Consider the following 18,453-nt stretch of genomic DNA (forward strand, 5'->3'; position numbering starts at 1 on the left):
GAAATGGTCAGCTCCGTTCCTCTCCAATATCAGCGGTGTGAGCCAGTCCGCAGCCAGCACAGCCCGAGGCCATCAGACGCCGAAGGGTGCTGGCCAGGAATTGCAGAGGGGCATCAGCCTTTCGCCCTCAGCTAGTCGGACTCTAAACTTCGGGCCACATATGCCCCCCCCTGCACCCTGGGCTTCACCAGCTGAGCCGGCCCTGTTGCCGATGCAGGGTGCTGATGCTGCCCTCAGCAAGCCCTGATAAAACTGATAAAACATTGCATTTAAAGGGCTGCCTCACTTTTACTTTAATTTGCCATTTTTGTCGTACGGAATTTAAGTTCCAGGATTAGGCCCCTGGGCCTCCACAACGCTGCGTCCTCCTGAGACTTCATTGCTGGGTCAGGAACTCAGCAGTGCTGAAAGCAGAAGTGTGTCCTTTGTGATCCCTTTGGGATGGCAGTGGAAGTGCCATGAGTGAACATTCAGAGGCACCTTCATGGCTTCTCATGCCACGACGCCAAAACTAAATATGCAAGGTGACTTCCTTGAATGACATGTAGTCCTTTGAAATATTTAGAGGAAGTGGTCTGGAAATGCTTTCTGAGCCTGCTCCTTGGGATCAGCTGTGAGCGACTGAGGGCTGGCCTGAGCCCAGTGCTGTGTCCCACTGGGAGCAGCCCCACAGGCTCACGTGCAGAGCAGACACTACCAGAGGCCCTGGAGATCTCACCTGCCCTGCAGCCACCTTTGCCAAGGGGCTGTAAACATCAGTTGGTGCTGACTTTCTAATTGGATCCCTTGGTTTACTCACTATGGGGAATTGCTTTCCTGAAGCCCGTGGGATTTCCCCCTGGCAGCTGTGATGGGGATGCTCGGGGAGTGTGGGGTTTTGGAGGCAGCTGCCCAGGCAGTGGATGAGCTCAGGGCCCTGTTGAGCCCATGGCCCCCACCAGCAGCAGCAGCAGCAGCAGCCCCAGGGCCCAAAGCCCCGTGCCCCCTGCCCAGCACAGGCTGACCTGTCCCTGCAGCTGTCACCCGAGTGGGGCCCAGGGGCCAGTGGCTGCGGGCAGAAGCAGGAATGCGGGCAGGGTGAGGATGGCCTGGCTTGGCTTTTGTCTCTGGAACAATGCGGGCTCAGGGCAGTGCAGAGCAGGCTGGAAAGCAGAGCCCAGGGTCTTTGGAGCTCCAAGGCTTAAAGATCAGCCCCTGCAGCAGCCCAGATGCTGGTGGCCCAGTTGCCAAGGCTGTGGTGGCCTTGAGAGTGTGCAGGTGGATTTTGCAAGGCTGTGGCCTGCTGGCGGCTCTGGGCCCAGGAGTGCCTGTGGCTGCAGCAGGAAGGGTAGCTGAAGGTTTGCTGCCTGCTTTGGTGGCATGGCTGCAGGGGCCAGTGCTGTGAGAGCCCCCTGGGTGAGAGCTGGTGAGAGAGAGCTGAGCTCTTGGGGACAGCGCTGTGCCCCAGGGCAGGAAGAGCAGCAGTGCCCAGTGCCAGGAGCGGTGTCAGTGGGAGCCCCTGTGCACAGGGACCCCCAGCCCCGGGGTGGCAGTGCCAGCACCCCCAGGGACCTCCAGCCCTGGGAACATGGAACAAGTGGAACCACAAGTGTGCAAAGGCTGCCTGTGCCCTAAAAGAATGGCCAAGAGGAGTCAGGTTTTAAAATGTTACAGTATTTATTTGCCGAAGATCGGCAAATCTAGGATTTGCACAACATGTTTCGTTATAACAATCGTTATAACAACAACAATAACAATGTACAGAACATATTTATATGGGATCCGATGGACTAACAATCTTCAAAACGTATTTACAAAAACTTCCAATGTAGAAAACATATTTACAAGGGAATTCTAAACGTCGAACGTATTTACAAAGGTGTGGCATCTGTGCCATCATGTGCATGAGTCCTGGAAGAAAGGAAGGAGCAGAGCTGGACTCAGCTGGCAGCACTGGGCCCAGCAGGGCTGGGAGCTGGGCCCCAGGGGCTGGGCCAGGGCTGGCAAGGCTGGCGTGGCCCCAGGCAAGCGCAGGGCAGGGCGGGGCTGGTGCTTGTGGCAGCACAATCCAGGCCCCCTGCGGGCACCGTGTCCCTGAGCGGGCCCATCCAGCCCAGCCCCAGCCTGGCGTCAGGGGACCCAGTGTGTGTGTGGGCAGGGTGTGGGAAGCATCTGCCTGTCTGACCTGTGTGGCTCCATCTTCATCCAAGGACCATGGGCTCCTCCTCATCCACTTCCATCTCTTCGGTATCATCCTCTTCATCTACTTCCATGTCCTCAATGTTATTCTCCTCCTCTACTTCCATGTCCTCAACTGGGGAGGACATGGAAGTAGAGGAGGAGTCCACATCCATCATTTCTTCATCATCCAGCCCCTGGTCCACTTCCATCGCCTCCACAATGTCTCTGTCAGTCTGCAAGGGGCAGCACAATCTCCCATTGGACTTCCTGTCCCAAACCATCCATTCCCACATGGCTGCACCCTGCCCAAGCCGGGTGCTCCCTGCCTGGCATGGCACTGTACCTCCATGTGCACAGCAGGGCACATCCTGCTGAGAATGGTGCTCCAGATCAGGCAGAAGAAAAAGCCCAGGCAGCAGCAGCGCCTCAGAGCTGAGGGTCAGAGCACAGAGTGAGTGGCAACTGACCCTTGGCAGCTGGTGAAGTGTCTGCTGTGATTGTTTACAGCTCCTGGACATTCCACCTGGAACTCTCTGGGAGCTGTGATGTCACTGAAGTTTCAGGGCCGCTCCGCAGTGGGAGATGGGGATGGCAGAATGATCAAATCCTTGAATGGTTTGGCTTGGAAGGGACCCTAAAGATGATCTGGTTCCAAGCTGAGCAAGCTCCCAGCACAGCAGGTTGCTGCGACCCCTGTCCAACCTGGCCTTGGATGTTGCTGGGGATGGGGCATCCACAGCCTCTCTGCACTGGTCCCTGTGTCAGGGACAAGCACCCTGAGAGTAAAGGACTTCTTCCCATCATCAAATCTCTTCTACCTCTTACAGTCTGATCCTATTCCTCCTTGTCCTCTCACTACAGTTCCTGACTATAAGTCCTCTCCCACTTCCCTGGGTCAGGCTGTTCCTGCAGGGTCACACGTGTAGCTGAATCTGCAGAGAGGAGAGAGAGAAGCCAAGTACCCAGTCAGACAAGGTGGGTAAGAGGCATGAGGACTGAGAGAAGAAGGATAAAGAAGAGACATGCAAGGCTTTGCATTGGGTGTGCTGTGGGATTCATGGCTTTTATTAGAGGCCAGGTTCCCTTGTGCACTCAGTTCCTGTGTTTCAGCCCGTCCACAGCCAGCCTCTTTGAGCGACCTGCACTCCCAGAGCTGGGAGCATGCTTGCTTAAACTGCTGGTGAACGAGGTGAGAGAGGGATCTTTGTGTGGAACTGCAAACACTTCAGTGGATTACACTGAAGAGGGTCCAGGAAGGGAGACAAAATGGGGCTGTGCACACAGCGAGAAAATGTGGGGGGCGGGAGGGGTGTCGAAGGAAGGGGACCAGGACACCAGTTGGTTCATCACAAGCCCTTCAGGTCTGCTCCGGTCCCGGTCCCGGTCCCTCAGGTCTTTCTGGTCCAGTTTATTGAAGAAAGTATCAAACACTTATACAGCAAATAATAAGCTTATGAATATTCTGTAAGCCAAACAATCTATTGGTTAAACTATAGCATTAACTCATCTTCATACCTTAGGGATTACACTCTCTTTTCTCATGTCTCTTTCACTGTTTGTTATTATACCACAGCTAGGCCCAAGGTCACTGCTATCTGTGCAGGTGCAGGACTTGGAATTAGCCGCAGTTTTACACTTTTCCAGTCCTTAGCAGCTAAATTCCCAACGGGGGGGGGGTATATTGGGGTAGCATTGCAGTAAGCCAGGTCCAAAATGGTATAAGAGAGGGGAGAACATTCTCGAGTGAGTACATATAAGAAAATACAGCAGTTGAACTGGGTGATACCAACAAAACGGGCTGCATCACCATGAGCCTGCAAATGCCCATGGGCAAGGCCATTGCATTCAGAGCGATGTCTCTCTTTTACCTTGGTTACTTTGCCCAGAGGTATTACAGCTCCAGTGGTCGGCCCCCAGAACTTCCCCTTTTTGTTGTCTATAAAGAAGGCTTCAGCCATAGAGTTTTGCAGGCATTTAGCATAATGGATAAAATAACCAACACAATGAATACAATAAACAAAGTCCACAAAACAGTCCTAACTAAACATAATAGTCAGCCTTTTATCCCCCAGTGTTTGAAAGGTCCAGTGAACCAGTTGTAGTTGCCTTCGATTTGGATCTTGTTTCCTTGATTTTTAGCAGCTGGATGCCCTGATATACTGACTCCCTATGTAACAGCAGGTTGAAAAAACACATGCCTTCAAGTGCCTGACAGCCATGGCCATGGCCATGAAATTGTGGCTTGTCTGTGGAACCACCCAGCTGAAGGCATGTGGCTCAGTGAGGAGCATCCAGATTCCTGCTGCAGCAGCAACCAATGGCAGCATCCTCTGACTTTAGCTAATTTATTACCTGGAGGCTTGAGTGTCCTAAAAGTAAACAGATAAAGTGAGTAGAAGATGAAACGTAAGTTCAGGTCCCACTAAACTTTCTCTTCTGTAAGGCAAGGGTGTGAACACAGCTTATTAGAAGAATCTTATATCAATGCTAAAATATAGCTTTTACAAATGTAAATTCGTATATCCTGGTTAATGATGTCTGAGCCATCTTGGTCTTGGTGTGTGTGGTCAACGCTTCTTAGAAGATCTTCTTCTGTCCGTCTTCTTTCCCAGGCTGCTGCTGTCTCTCTTAGGTTTCCATTCTGTTCTTCTGATGGTAGCTCAGGTGTTTGCCTCACCGTTCCCAGAAAGAATTTTTATGTATTTTGCTGGGATACATCTTAGGAGTGTTTCCGTAGAGACAAGGGCATCTTCTCTTTCCCAAGTAATTAATGGGTAGGTGCCCATCAATTGTTTAGATTCAGGTTCTTTGAGCAACACAGGTGGCTTTTCTTTTAATTGTGCGGCAGTTGAATTAGTAAAATGCCTGATGACTGAGGGAGTTGGCTCCATAAATGGGTTGTTCAAAAGGTTGAGTACGTAAAAGGCCTTGGCCAGTCTCTCAATGGAAGATAATATCTGGATTACCCCTCTCAGTTGATCAAGGATCCTTTTGATGGCTCAGTTGGCCCTCTCGGCTATGGACTGTCCTGTGGCAGAGTGTGGTATGCCTGTGACATGTTTTATACCGCAGAGGTCAGAAACTTGTTGTAATCAGTGCAAGGTATAAGCAAATGCATTTTCAGTTTTAATTTCCTTTGGAATTGCTAAGGTGGAAAAAACGAAAAAGTAATGTTTTATAGTATCTTCTGATTTTTCTCCAGCATGGGCAGAGCCAAAAAACACACTGGTAAAGGCATCGATTGAGACGTGGATGTATTTTAGTCTGGCGAAAGAGGGTTAGTGTGTGATGTCTGATTGCCAGATGTGGAGACTCTCTAGTCCTCTTGGATTGACTGCAGATCTGACAGAAGCAAGGCCATGTTCCTGACAATTTGGGCAGGTGGCTACAATGGATCTTGCCAGGTCTGGGGTAATTTTAAACATCCTGAGCAGCGCAGGAATGTTTTGGTGGTAGAATTGGTGGCTGATATTTGCCTGTATAAAGACTGTCTAAGGCATATTGCAGTGTTTCAGATGTTTGAAGTAGCCAATTGAGGTGCCCAGGAGTGAGAACTAAGTCTATATTCACAAGATCTGTTCCTGCAAGGAAAGACAGACACTCTCTTGCTTTCCTGATTAGTTGTGTAATAACTTTCTGTTGGGTGGTTATCATTTTAGTAGGTTGTTGTGCTCTGAAAACGCATTCAATTTCTATGAGGGGACCTGAGATAGTTGAGTGCCCCCGAAAAAATAATGTATGGAATTTTGGACTTACACCAAGGATTGCCAGGGAGAAAGGAAAATCAAGGTGGCATCTGTGTGCCTGTTTAGTTTGAATCACCCAGGATACCTTTTGTACAGTTGCTTAGGCCTCCGGTGTCAGTGATGGTGGGAATCGAGTCCTTCACTGCCTTTAAGGAGCAGGAACAGTGGCATGAGATCTTCTGTGGTGATTCCCAGCAGTGAACGTACCCAACTGATGGTTCCACAGAGCTGGTACAGTTCTTGCAGAGTCTTTGGGTTGTCCTTGATTTGCAGTGTTTGTGGTGTGATGGTTCTCTCTGCAGTTTTTAGGCCGAGACACTTCCAAGGGGCTGTCCTTTGAACTTTATCGGCTGCAATCTTAAAACCTTTCTCCTGTAGCGCAGTGATGACATCTTGTACGGCAACATCCAAAATGATTTGAGCTTCTGCACAAACGACTGTGTAGTCCATGTAGTGAGTAATGACAGCATTAGGATGTTCATTATATGGTCCATATAATGAAAAGCGATTAGCATTAGGGCAAGAGAATTTGGACTTCAAGCCATTGACAAATATTGGGGCTACTCTTCATTCGTTGAGGGAATACAGTCCACTGGTACCTCTGTAAAGGTGCGTGTCGATTTAGTGACGGAAAAGGCAAACCAGGAGGGTGTCTTTGGGCTGCATGGGGGTGTCAAAAAAGTAGTCATTAAGATCTATATCAACCATCTGCCAATGACAGTGTAATAATGGGTACAATTGGACTAAACCTCCCTGAACTAGCCTTCCTTCACATCTCAATCCACGCAATCTTCAAAGCAATGCTCTTCCTATGCTCAGGCTCCATCAATCACAGCCTAAATGGCAAAGAAGATATCCGAAAAATAGGAAGAATCCAAAAATTGCTACCCACAACTACGGCATGCCGCACCACCGGCAATCTCGAGGTATCATGGAGGCTGAGGGCAGGCTGGACTGGAGGGCACCCATGTCCTTGATGACCTCATTGATTTTCCTGAGGTCCTGCAGGAGCCGCCTCTTGTCTTTGCCAGGCTTTCATATGATAATGACAGGTGCATTGCAGGGGCTAGTAGATGGTACAATGTGGCCCACAGACAGCTGCTCCTGCACGTGGGACTGCAGGGCCTTTAACTTTCTGCCTGGGAGGGGCCACTGATCCACCCATATGGGGTCGTTGGTCTTCCAGGTTAACTGAAGGGTGGCATGCTGCTCTGTGGCCCCGTCTAGAAATCCTGAGGTGTTGATAGGATCTCTAGCCTTGTCCCCCTTTGGGACAAGAGGTCTCTTCCCCAAATTGTTATTGGTGCCCAGGTGACAAATGATCTTACTGTAGCAACTGTGCCCTCAGGACCTTCCATGCAGATGTTACTGTGACTCCAGAAGCTGGTAGTGGCTCCCCTGGGAGCTAATAATTACCCCAGCAGCTGGAACCAGGGGCCATTCTTTTTGCCAATCAGAGCAGGAAATTATGGTGACACCCGCTCTTGTATCTAATAGTCTTGAAAGACATATCTTTCTCCCATTACATGACAAAGCACACTTTAGAATGGGTCTGTTTCTTCCTGTTGTCTGTGCCCACATCACCATTGCATCAACTGGTCTGGTGATCATGTCCCGTAGGAGGTAGGCTCTGGCTATAACTGTTCCTCTTGCAATGAAAAGGGACTAAGCATAGAGCCTGGAAACTTATCTCCTGCAAATGTGTCAAGGCAAGTACCTCAGGTAGTATAGTGAGTGTCTCCATCCCTTCCCCGGTGTTGGTTTAAATCAAAATGTCTTTGGGCCATCCTTCAGGCCTGTATTTGCCTGTGGGAATATGGTGAACATAAATATAATGGATTGGAATTGAAAAGACGCTCACCAGCTGCTTTTAGGTTCCAGGGCAGAGCTGTCTTCTGTCGAGTTTTCTGCAGTGATCAAGCTGTTTTGCTGGATCTGAGAAGGTTGCTGTGCTGGTTCTCCACGATGTTGGGGAGAGTAGGGCGGAATGGCCTCGCGTTTGGTGTCATCGTGCAGGGCCGTTCTGCATCTGTGTGGGGTTTCCTGCAGGCCACTGGTTTTGCTGGTGTTGGAAAGCGTGTGCACGAGGGGGGCATTGAGGACAGTGGCTGTGACACATAGAACATCCCTGGTAATAGTCTGTATTTTTTACAATTCTGTTGAAAATGTCCCATCTCCCTACACTTAAAGCCAGGTCCTTTTTCATGTGTATGTCAGGGAATAACTTGGGAGGCTACACCGACTGGTACCCTTAGCTAGGCTGGAATCACAGTGAAAGGATGCCCTAAGTGTGCATGCCTCAACCATTTGTGCAATGGTAGGCTTTGGGTTGAGTGGTAGAGAAGGTAAAATGTCTTTTCAGGTTCTTGCTAGCATTTGTTTCAGCAAGTTTAGCAAGGAGTACCTTCCTGGCTTTTGGATGTTCACCTTGCTTCTCTATTGCTTGTGTAACGTGGTCAATAAATTTTATAAAGTATTTCCCATGTCCCTGGAGAATGTCTGTGAAATCTAGAATAGGTGTTTCTCCATTGGGTGTCTGCTTGAGAGCTGTCTTTGCAGCACTTTTATCTCTTCTAACAGAGCTCTGGGAAGGTCTATTGAATGAGGTTTTGTGAAATCTTCCTCCCTGTCTAGATGGACTACTGTTAGGTGTGCCCGCCTGTCTTCCCTAGCATAGTCTTTTAATAATTGTTCTATTAGTTTTTTCCCCATTCTTTCCCACAGAATAAATTCAGTGGGAGAAAGTAGGATGTGCATGAAATGCAGCAGATCATGAGGCACCATAACATGTGCAGTGAAGGTGGCATTTAACAAATTATTAAAATACGGTGAGCCCCTCCCATGGTCTCTCGCTGTATTACAAAGGTCTTTCATCTCCTGTGTGTGACAGCTTCCCATCAGTGGTTAGCCCCACTCTGGTACTGCATCGGTGCTGCTTGTATTTTAGCTACCAATTCCCAGTTCCCCTCTTCAGCCACCAGCTTCTCCATCATCTGCCAAGAATCCTCAGGCTCATGCTGAAGGTCGGATGAACCTACCCTCTCCTCTCCTCTCCTCTCCTCTCCTCTCCTCTCCTCTCCTCTCCTCTCCTCTCCTCTCCTCTCCTCTCCTCTCCTCTCCTCTCCTCTCCTCTCCTCTCCTCTCCTCTCCTCTCCTCTCCTCTCCTCTCCTCTCCTCTCCTCTCCTCTCCTCTCCTCTCCTCTCCTCTCCTCTCGAGGGAACTTGGTCTTTGGCAGAGGAGCGGGGCCTTGGGGTGACTGGCCTGGCCAGGCCCGGTGTTGTGGGCCTTTGGTAGCCAAGATGGCGGCCTTCCAGTTACCGCTCCTCACACTTCCGGCTCTGACAGTGTGGGATCCGCAAGGGGCTGAGTTGGAGGGGGTAGGGCAGTGGGAGTAGGCAAGGAAGCGCTGGATCCCAATGCAGAGGTGGTTCCTGAGGCAGGGGTAGGACCCAACACGGGGAAGACCCGATGAGACAGCTGAGGGTGGGAGGGAGTTTGACATTGACGACCCCCTCCAGAGGAGGGACTCCATTTTGTGGGCTATCTGAGGGGGATCCAGTGAGGAGAGGCACTGGAGAATGGGTTAGGATAGAATCCAGGCCTGTGTGACCTGGGTAGGGGGTAGAGAAGGAGGGAAGATGTCAGACAGCAGGTGGCTTGACTGTGCGTTATAGTAGTTTCCGTCTCTCACACTTATCTTGGTATCAGTGGGGTCAGGAATGCTGGGGGCAGAACTCAAAATATGATTTGAGTATTAGGACATTGAACCCTTGAGAAAAACTGTATAAATAATGAAATAAACAGGGCCAGGAGACTTCTTCTCCTTTTTAAGGCCTTTATTAAAAGTGATCAGCTCAGGATTGGGCAGCTCGGTGCGGCTGCAGTCTCCCGTCGCCTCTTCCAGGGCGACTCAGAGGAGGAGGATAAGCACAGCTCTGTCCACTAGGGGCAGAGCTGGGGAATCACGTCCTCGTTGGAGTCTTTAGGGCGTGGTGATCCCTTCCGTTGTTAGTTTTCTCTGTTCCTTCCTGCCCGCTCCTGGTTTCGATACAACCTCCTGCTCAGGGCGAGAGGGACTCTGAAGGTGTTCCCCATCTCTGCAGGCTCAACACTCGGCTCCTCACGTCCAGACATCACTCTAGTCTCTCAACTCTTAGGTGCCTCGTTGTTTTTGGGGTTCCTGCACGTTTGGAGTAGGGGTCCCACAGCATGCTGGTCCTTGGAGTCACTTTGCATAGCCCCCCCACCCTCTCAGGTCTCTTCACCCTTCTGGGAAAAGTACACCTTAGCCTCGGGCAAGGCTCTGCTAATACAAAAGGAGCAATTAGCTACAACGACCCATGATTACAATATCAAAACACACAGAACTTTGGCAGCACAGTGATCTGGCTGCCTTTTTGTAACGTTTCCTCACAAAAAAAATTAACAGAATTTTTGTTCATAACAATCATGTGAAAAATTAGGTAAAATTTTGCGACTCTTATCCCTCCCTGAGTTTTCAAAAGAAAGAGTCTTTCCTGAACTGAGTCCCAAAACGCTACATGACGAATTGAATCAACAGAAATATCTGGGAACTCCTTTTAAAGCCAATGAACAAATGACTTCCAAGTTCCCTTATAAAAGTCTTCCCCCATGAAAAAAGAACCTCCCTAACTGCAACATATATGTCCCTCTCAACTTTGGATAATTTGTTACCCAGAGCAAGCCCTGATGTAAAGGGTGGCCCACCCACAAGACTAAAATATCTCCCAAGGATCCTTCACTGCAGGCGGCCATCCCCCAACTCACTGCTCTGGTGGCTCTGGATGCAGGTGTTTCAAAATGTCCCCTGGGCTTCACCAGCTGAGCCAGCCCTCATCCCTCATGCTGCTGCAGGATGCCAGCGCTGCATTCAGCAAGCCCTGATAAAACTGATAAAACATTGCATTTAGAGAGCTGTCTCACTTTAATTTGTCATTTTTCTCGTGAGGTATTATAGTTCCAGCAAGAAGTCCCTGGGCCTGCAAAACCCTGCGTCCTCCTCAGCTGTCATTGTTAGTGAGGAGTTCAGCAGTGTTGAAAGAAGAGGCCTGTCCTTTGTGATCCCTTTGGGATGGCAGTGGAAGCGCCCTGAGTGCACATATCGAGGCATATTCATGGCTTCCATGGCACAACACCAAAACTAAATGTGCAAGGCGACTTCCTTGAATGACATGTAGTCCTTTGAAATATCTACAGGAAGTGGTCTGGAAATGCTTTCTGAGCCTGCTCCTTAGGATCAGCTGTGAGGGACTGCGGGCTGGCCTGAGCCCGGTGCTGTGTCCCACTGGGAGCAGCCCCACAGGCTCACGTGCAGGGCAGGCACTGCCAGAGGCCCTGGAGATCTCACCTGCCCTGCAGCCACCTATGTCAAGGTGCTGTAAACATCAGCTGGTGCTGACTTTCACATTGGACCCCTTGGTTTAGTCACTATGGGGAATTTCTTTCCTGAAGCCCGTGGGATTTCCCCCTGGCAGCTGTGATGGGGATGCTCAGGGAGTCTGGGGTGTTGGGGGCAGCTGCCCGGGCAGGGGCTGAGCTCGGGGCCCTGTTGGGCTCATGGCCCCCAGCAGCAGCAGCAGCAACAGCCCCAGTGCCCCCTGCCCAGCACAGGCTGCCCTGTCCCTGCAGCTGTCACCCGAGTGGGGCCCAGGGCCAGTGGCCGCTGCCAGCAGCAGGAATGCAGGCAGGGTGAGGATGCCCTGGCTTGGCTTTTGTCTCTGGAACAATGCGGGCTCAGGGCAGTGCAGAGCAGGCTGGGAAGCAGAGCCCAGGGTCTTTGGAGGCTACAAGGATTAAAGATCAGCCCCTGCAGCAGCCCAGAGTTTAGCTGGCCAGTTGCCAAGGCTGTGGTGGCCTTGAGGATGTGCAGGTGGATTTTTCAAGGCTGTGGCCTGCTGGCGGCTCTGGGCCCAGGAGTCCCTGTGGCTGCAGCAGGAAGGGTGGCTGAAGGTTTGCTGCCTGCTTTGGTGGCATGGCTGCAGGGGCCAGTGCTGTGAGAGCCCCCTGGGTGAGAGCTGGTGAGAGAGAGCTGAGCTCTTGGGGACAGCGCTGTGCCCCAGGGCAGGAAGAGCAGCAGTGCCCAGTGCCAGGAGCGGTGTCAGTGGGAGCCCCTGTGCACAGGGACCCCCAGCCCCGGGGTGGCTGTGCCAGCACCCCCAGGGACCTCCAGCCCTGGGAACGTGGAACAAGTGGAACCCACAAGTGTGCAAAGGCTGCCTGTGCCCAAAGGAATGGCCTAGAGACGTCAGGTTTTATAAAGTTACAGTATTTATTTGCCAAAGATCGGCAAATCTAGGATTTACAGAACATGTTTCGTTATAACAATCGTTATACAACAACTACTACAATGTTCAGAACGTATTTACATGTGATCTGATGGACTAAAAATCTTCAAAACGTTTTTAGAAAAACTTCCAATGTAGTAAACATATTTACAAGGAACTTCTAAACTTCGAACGTATTTACAAAGGTGTGATATCTGTTCAATCATGAGCATGAGTCCTGGAAGAAAGGAAGCAGCAGAGCTGGACTCAGCTGGCAGCACTGGGCCCAGCAGGGCTGGGAGCTGGGCCCCAGGGGCTGGGCCGGGGCTGGCAGGGCTGGCGTGGCCCCAGGCAAGCGCAGGGCAGGCCGGGGCTGGTGCTTGTGGCAGCACAATCCAGGCCCCCTGTGGGCACCGTGTCCCTGAGCGGGGCCATCCAGCCCAGCCCCAGCCTGGCGTCAGGGCCAGTGTGTGTGTGGGCAGGGCCTGGGAAGCATCTGCCTGTCTGACCTGTGGGGCTCCATCTTCATCCAAGGACCATGGGCCTCTCCTCATTCTCCTCGTCAACGTCTATGTCCTCGATGTTGTCCTCCGCATCCACCTCCATCTCCTCAATGGTGTCCTCCTCCTCTACTTCCATGTACTCAACTGGGTTGGACATGGAAGTAGAGGAGGGATCCACCTCCATCATGCCTTCCTCATCCAGCCCCAGGTCCACTTCCATCGCCTCCACAATGTCTCTGTCAGTGTGCAAGGGGCAGCACAATCTCCCAGTCCTGTCCCACACCATCCATTCCCACATGGCTGCACCCTGCCCAAGCCAGGTGCCCCCTGCCTGGCATGGCACTGTACCTCCATGGGCACAGCAGGGCACATCCTGCTGGGATTGGCGCTCCAGAGCCGGCAGCAGGAAAAGCCCAGGCAGCAGCAGCACCTCAGTGCTGAGGGTCAGAGCGCAGAGGGAGCAGCAACTGACCCTTGGCAGATGTTGCTGGGGATGGGGCATCCACAGCCTCTCTGCACTGGTCCCTGTTTCAGGGACAAGCACTCTCAGAGTAAAGGACTTTATCCCATCCTCAAATCTCTTCCACCTCTTGCAGTTTGATCCCATTACCCCTTGTCCTGTCACTACAGTTCCTGACCAAGAGTCCTCGTTCACTTCTCTGTAGTCCCTTCCCTCATTGGAAAGGTTCTGAGGTCTCCTGTGACTCTCTGTACAATGTTCATAAGCTGAAATCTGCAAGTTGAAGGTTGTAGGCCCTCTGCAGTTATGTAGTCGCGCTGGGGTGGTTCCTCAATTGCAACACGAAATTCTGAGGTATCAATTCATCAGCTGTTTTTATTGTGGTGGGATCTTAGAATTTGGGTCAGCAGAGCCCTACATTGTCAGGGGGAGTTGTCTATGAGCCTGACACAGAATCCAGCACTCAGACTAATCTTTTCTTGAGTATTGTAGGTTTTCTCATTCCTTTCCTCCCGCCCTTAGCCATTGCTAGAATGTCACAGTGAAAATAGAATTGCGGCCCTTTTTCACTCATTACATGTTCTTGTTTGGTTGGTTTCTTCTGCAAGGCTGGGCAAGGTTGATCTCGATGCAAATTCATTCACATCTGAGGAGCTTAAAAAGGCCTTGGCTAAATGAAGGAAAATGAGAAGGCAGAAAGGAAGGTGAGTTTCCCATTTCTAAAGCAATGCACATTTCAGGGATCTGAAAATACCCTGTTACACTCTGCTGAAACACAATGGTTAAAATGATTGCTTGGAAAACACTGTGCAAACTAATTTTGTGATGAATATGGACCTGAAATACCTTTATTAACCTGTTAGTGATATTGTTCCGTGACTTTTCTGTACGACTTGAAGATTCTGTGAGTGGTTTGGGTTGGATAGGACCTTAAAGCTGATCCAGTCCCACCCCTGCCATGGGCATGGACACCTTCCACTATCTCAGGTTGCTGCAAGCCCCATTCAAGCTGGCCTTCGACACTTCCAGGGATCCAGGGGCAGCCACAGCTGCTCTGAACAATGTAATTTATCTGTTTCACTGCAGCTCAATTCACAAAAATGTCTGCAGACCCCAAAGGGAACTGGATTGCAGCTGATGGTATTTACAGAGGGTATTTCCCTTTACTCTCCTTGCTTTGGGTTTCCAACCTTGTGCTCTGGATAGCAAAACCCAAGTGGCCATGGTGAAGCAGGGGCTGACGTTTCCTTACGCAAGCTCCAAGTTGTCCATTTAGTTACAAAACAACCCACAACCCGAAGTAAATAGGTGGGAAGAGGTGTGACTCATCAGGTGCATCAGAGCCTCTTTCCCTTCTCCCCCTCAGCAGTATTTCTTTAACCCTCGCTCCTCCTGCTGCCTTGGTTTTGGGTCACTCAAACAAAAACTGAAAGAGGGGTCAAGGCTCCAAAGTTCTGGTGTCACAGAAAGGCTTTTTCTTCCCTTATGTGGCAGCACGGCATGATTTCATTTGCTGGAGATTATTTCCATAGCAGCATTGCTGATTGATTGCAGGGTTGCTTAAAAGGGCTGCTGGAAATGAGTGAAATAAACAGGGCCAGGAGACTTCTTCTCCTTTTTAATGCCTTTATTAAAAGTGATCAGCTCAGGATTGGGCGGCTCGGCAGGGCTGCAGTCCCCGTCGCGTCTCCCAGGGCGACTCAGAGGAGGAGGATATGCGCAGCTCTGTCTGCTAGGGGCAGCACCGGGGGATCCATTCCTCGTGGGAGCTTTAGGGCGTGATGTCCCCATCAGGTGTTGATCCTGTGAGCTTCCCAGATGGCTAGTCCCGGCGTTGGGACGACTCTCTGCTCAGGGCGAGAGGGGCTCCGAAGGTGTTCAGCATCTCTGCAGGCTCAGCACTTGGCTCCTCACGTCCAGACATCACTTTAGTCTCTCAGCTCTTATTTGGCTCGTTGTTTTTGGGGTTTTCTCTGTGCCTCTGGAGTCGGGGTCCCACAAAGCATTCTGGACTTTGGAGTCACTTTGCATAACCCCCCCCACCCTCTCAGGTGTCTTCCCTATGCTATAAGAGAGCACAGCCTCGGGGAAGGGCCATCCACCGCACCCAGCCAGGGCTTTTACTAATACAAAAGAGGAGATAAGCCACAACGACCCGGTATTACAATAACAAAGCACTAAGAATCTTGGCAGAGACAGATCTGGCTGTGTCCCTGTAACTCTTTCTCACAAAAAAAATATTAACTGAATTTTTGTTCATAACAGTCCCCCCTCTTTTTCTTTGATCGAGCTTAAATTCTTAAGCTCGCATCAACTCACAATTTTTTGTTTTGAATCTACTATAAATCTCTTGTGCTCTTTGGTAATCATGGTTACTTAACCTTGTTACTTTTCTTGGTTTTTCCAGATTGGTTTGTACAGCTAATACTGTCTTACTAAAACAGATAAATAAGCATAGTAAAAAGAGCAATCTTCCAGGTCTACACATAGTGAGAAAAACCACCTTTTCCCATACATATTTTCTGAAAATCTCTAAGTTCTCCCACCCACTGGGATCAAGTGTAGGAGTTTGATCTTGATTATTTACACATGCCAATCTTTTTATTTCGTTTGAAATGTCCCTAATAATTGAATTCTTTATTTTTAATACTGCCTGGAGCCGGATGACTTTGTTCAACACAGATTTTGGGATCTGAATTTGGCTTTTACAATTTTGGATTTTCTCAATTTCTATTTCACTTTCCCGGTTTTGTTTAATTTCTCCCAAATCATTATATATAGGAACTCCCAAACTTGATCCAGTTTCTTTGGGTAATAAGAAAATTGGTGTTATCACCTTAGCAATGCAGTTGCCAGATGAGATCAAACCTAGGGGTTTAGAGCTCCCCTGAAATGTGTTCCAAAAGGGGTTTATCTCTTTTCCAGTACACTCATATAAATACTTGGAACAAACAGTTTTTCTTACCATTTTCACCATTTCTTTGCTTTTTACTAGATCTGCTGAGCTTGTTTCAGCAGCATCACATTCAAAGCAAAACCAGGCTATCTCCATAGGGCACTCTCCTAGGAGTGGCTGCCTAAAAGTGGCAGTATTCTGGGCTATCCAATACACTCTCTTTCTGATAAAGGACCAATTGGGAGGGGTTAACACAATCAGGGTTAGAACTGATGTGGACTCTCGACAAGGAGCTCTCTTCCTCCTCATAGCGGGGTTGGTAGCATTCACTGCACAGCTCAGCTGGGCTCCCCTGAGCACCACCAGCAATCAGAGCCAGCATTACTACCCTTCCCAAGAGTCCGGTATGGGTCATCTTGCACAGCCTGCCCACCCGGCCTTGCCTCTTGGGGAATTTTTTCTGAGGAGAAGCTTCCAAGCTCTTTAGAGTCCCTTCTACCCGCTTCTCTGGTTAAGCCTCTCTTGGTCTGTTCCCTACAAATTTTAGTTTCCACCCCCAGGGGAGTGTTCTGTAGAGGATTAACCTGGAGTCTTTAGAAATATATTGGGGAACTTAAACTAGAATTACTTATTTACAGCTTTAAACCTTTTACCAACATAGTTTACACAGAACAGTTTTGAAACATTTTAAGCAATATTAGAACTCTGATACCAATGTTTTCCCATACGGTTCAGTCTTTTTGACTCTTCCTCCTGAGAGTCAACTTTAAATCACAGTATACTCAGGTGAATTAACTTGTGATGTGGATGAATCCTTATCCAGTGCCCGGAGGTGAGTGGTGTGGACTCTGGCCCAATGCCAGAAGGAGAAAGGGGTGGAGTCTAGTCCAATGCCAGAAGAAGAAACTGGGAGTCTGGCCCAATGCCAGAAGGAGACAGGGGTGGAGTCTGGTCCAATACCAGGGAGAATGGGGTGCAGACCGGTCCAATACCAGAATGCCAGAGGGAAAAACTTGGTGTTGAATCCTGGTCCAATACCAGGGGTGAGAGTGATGTGAGTCCAACCTTTGCAGTAATGAAGAATACCTGAAACGGGCTTTCAAACACAGACATTAATGGTCTACTGTTAATGATTTTATCAAAACTCAGCTCCTCTGTTTAATGTTATCAATAATTTCTCTTTTTCCATAGCTTGTATGTTTCTCTCATCAACTTCTACATACTCTGTATTTTGCAAGGAGTTGTATTTCTCAGCTAGCTTAACTCTCAAAGTACTTTTATTCTCCTATTTTTTTCTGTGTATTTAATTCACTGGTTTTCTGTTCTATTTTCAAGATCTTATTTATTTATCTCTTGCTTCTGTTTCTTCCTTTTACTTACAGCTTAAATACTTCTTTCAACCCCTTACACTTTATCTCTTTTTCCCTTTTTTTTTTCTTACACCATTCTTTTACACAATACACTTCCTTCTAAGGAGATGTGGTAAAACTTGTAATGCACAATCTACATTACCTCTATTCTAACTCATCTATATTCACTCTCTCATTTCTCATTCACTTTCACACACTCCTCCACACCTTTAAGACACAAACTTACTGCTAGAAAATCACGGGTCCCTATAGCCCCCCCCTTCACCTTGGGGTTGGCCCACAGGTCTCAGTATCTCTGGGCCTTTTGGAAGGGCCCAGACTCTGGTTGCCTCTGGTGCACATCCACCTGTGAGGCTGCCTGTGTGTCACTCATGCTCTTACAGCTACAGCTCCCTCACACATCTGGGGAGCACTAGTATGGTTTGCAGGTCACACACACACACTTCAGTCACAGCCCCCACCTGCCCGGGGGACACAAGCCTGGTTTGCAGGTCACACACACACTTCCACTGCCCCCTTCCCACCTGCCCGGGAAGTTGAGGCTGACTTTGCTTGTGACTCACTCTCACACACACAACAAGACAACAATAAGGTACCTTTTACTTTCACACTACTTATTACAAGTTAAGTATTACTGGCCAGTTTTGGTGGTATTGGATATCCTTTCTACCTAGCTGTTTTTGTCCGACTTCAGATGTTACTTTGTTGAGACAGGACTTATCTGCTCCTGTATCAACCAAAATTCTAATTCTTCATTTAGGGGTCCCACCTCAAAGTTTACCAAGGGCTCTTCTAGATGTTGCATCAGGTCCCCTAAAGTAAAAAGCCCCTGACCCTCTACTCATCACCTCTAAGGATCTTCCCTAAATTATCTTGTTCCTTGGCTATTGCTGCATCGAGACTGAGCTTTCTACAAAACCTCCTGACGTGTCCTGGCTCTCCACAGTAATAGCAATGTCGTTGTCTCAAAGGGACTTGAGGGGTCTTTATCCCTCTTGCACTTGACAGTACAAGAGGCCTATCCTTGCCTCCT

This window comes from Zonotrichia albicollis, chromosome 24 (genome assembly GCF_047830755.1).
Source record: "Zonotrichia albicollis isolate bZonAlb1 chromosome 24, bZonAlb1.hap1, whole genome shotgun sequence".
NCBI lineage: Eukaryota > Metazoa > Chordata > Aves > Passeriformes > Passerellidae > Zonotrichia > Zonotrichia albicollis.